Here is a 2,641-nt window from a genome sequence, read left to right on the forward strand (position 1 = left end):
ATGACTCAGCAAATCCTCTTCTGGGAATAGAGCCAAAGGAAATAAAATCATAAACTTGTAAAGACACCTGTGCTCTTATGTTAATTGCAGCTCTATTTATGGCAGCCAATACATAAAAACAACCTAAGTGTTTAGTAATGGACAAAGGGATGAAGTAAAAGTGGTATGAGAAAACACTACAATGTTATTCAGCCTGATAAAAAAGAGATGCTTCCATTTGCCACAGGCTGGTAGGACCTCCACCATCACTACCAGTACACTCCATCCATTCCAGCCCTTTCCTGAGCTGGCAGATTCAGGCCCAGTCATAAGCACTGTTTGTAATGGAGTGACCAGAGACACAAGTGATGCAGAAGGTCCGTGTGGGCTCTTCTAGTCTAGGGCTGACTCTGTAGCTGCTCCAAAGACAGGGCACCTGGAGATATGAAGAATCAGTCTCTGCTAGTCATGTGCAACCACATTCACCCCATAGATCAGGGCTTGACATCTGAGACAGATTGGGAAGCTGTCAACAGGAAAAAAAAAAAAAAATCACAGTGAAGTCATCTTCATGAACACAATTCTGCATTTCACAAGTACTTTAGCACTATCTAACGAGAGAGCTTTTAGCTTCCAGAATCCAAAAGTGTATTTTTTCCTGGAGTTTGAACAATAATTTGGATGTGGAACAGGCTTGTCCATATAAGTCAGAGAAACTGAGATCAGATTCCTGCTGTATTTTAGTATTTTGTCTATTTATTTTGTGGTTGTGTTGAAGCACTCATTGCCAAAAACTATTTCCCCTGCAGTTATTAAAATTGGCTCAATTTTCATTTTTCTATCAGTGACGTGAGCTTTTTTTTTTCCAAGCCAACTGTATCCAGCTTTATTAAAGATATTTTCCATAAACAATCATGGTATTTCAGACAGGGCATGGGCAAGCAATTGTTAACAGTATACAACAACTTTAAAACTCCCTTCTTCAATGGACTACCAAAAATCAGAAAGCCACTATAAAACCCAATGAAGTCTTCATCTGATGCTCTGAACAGGGAAAGTTTAGAGTGAGGGTTGACATTTCACATTTAGCATGTTGTTTAACAACTTTTCACAAGCTGACCCTGACTTTCAGGAAGTGAAATGAAAATGGCAGAATTTATCTGAAGATCCACAGTCTAGAACTGGAACCACTGCTGTTTTGACAGGTGCCATCTCAGTGGCATCACTGGAAAGTCCAGATTGCCTGACACACTGGTAACCACTGACTAGGGGTCAGGTCCCAACAGATGTCTGGGCTTAAGAGAGTTAAGTCTATGCTGAAAGATGGAAAGGGAGAAGAGGACATAAAAGCAAATTTGTTTCGCCATACCACAGGGCTTTTGTGCCAAGGTGGCCATGTGTGTCAAAGTCGGAATCCCTTCCTCCTGGGAACCTAGAGGAAGTCTCCCAAAACTAGAAGGGAAAGGTGTTTTCCCCACATCAATCCAGCTTTGGAGACATTCTATTAGTGATATATGCCCCTTCCCCCAGAAACAACAATGAAGTGTTCTGTGTGCTAACAACATAGCTTTAAAAAAAAAAAAAAAAGTAAAACAAAATTCTGCATTTTTATAAAACTTGATAAAAAAATAGTATTTCAAACTGTACAGTCACCAGAAGTACACAGTTATCAAAAATGCACACACTTCACTTGGCATCTCCAGCACCTTCAGCTTTCTGTGCCTGGTCTGTTTTGGCATCTCCATTTTCTGCAGGGGTTTTCCCCTCCTTGCCAGCATCAGCTTTTCCCCTTTTCCCTTTGGGTACCTTCTCTCCCTTCTTTGCAGGGGCCTTTTTAGGCTTGGGTTCTGGCTTTGGAGGAGCAGGTTTAGCAGACAACCTCGCGGATCTTCTCTGTGGTTCGTTCTTCACCTTGGCGTTATCTCCGTTAGCATCCCCTTCAGCCTTTTTCTTGGGCATGGTGGCGACGGCGGCGGGACCTAGGTGCTGGACGCGGGATGCAGCGCACGCGGGCTTTGGTCGGTCTGGGGGTCGTTCTCACCTCTTCTTCTTCACACTGCTCCGACATGAGCTTTTATGTCAAGTGACTGACATGTACACCCTACAGAAAATATTATAAAATAACGCTGTGAGTTCATTCGTCATTCTTAAATACTACACTGCCATTACCACCAAGAATCCTCTGGAAAGCTTGAACTAAAAATAAATAGTAAATAATATTCTTAAATTAAAACTAGCAAATCTTTAAGAAACCTATGAACTCCATTTTCCAAAGCTACTCGCACTAGCACTTATGACCTGTGATTCACTTCATCAAAAACACCCCCAGCACGACTTTATGATTTGGAATGTGGAAGGCACACACATTTTTTCTTTTATCTTCAGTGTCGTTGTCTGCTTTATCACATGAAGACACAGCAAAATATTTTAAGAGATCGATGTGTTAGGCAGAAACACTGAACAATACATTAAGGTTGCCTTTCCATCATATCTTCCTAAAAATCCTTTATGTGGTTAAAAAAAACAAAAAAACAAACCAAAAAACCAAAAAACAAAAACAAAAAACTTCCCATTCCCATTTTTTATGTTGCAAGAAACATCAGACAAAAACAGCTTCAAAGATTGTCAAAAGGGCATTAATATTAACACTAAATGAGGCAAT

The 2,641-nt window shown here is 40.6% G+C and overlaps 1 pseudogene; it reads right to left on the reverse strand.

Annotated features, from left to right (window-relative positions):
- Nucleotides 1–1,452: 1,452 nt before the first annotated feature.
- LOC111528279 lies at nucleotides 1,453–1,938 on the reverse strand (annotated as a pseudogene).
- Between the last annotated feature and the right edge of the window lie 703 nt (nucleotides 1,939–2,641).

This window comes from Piliocolobus tephrosceles, chromosome 6 (assembly GCF_002776525.5).
Source record: "Piliocolobus tephrosceles isolate RC106 chromosome 6, ASM277652v3, whole genome shotgun sequence".
Taxonomy (NCBI): domain Eukaryota; kingdom Metazoa; phylum Chordata; class Mammalia; order Primates; family Cercopithecidae; genus Piliocolobus; species Piliocolobus tephrosceles.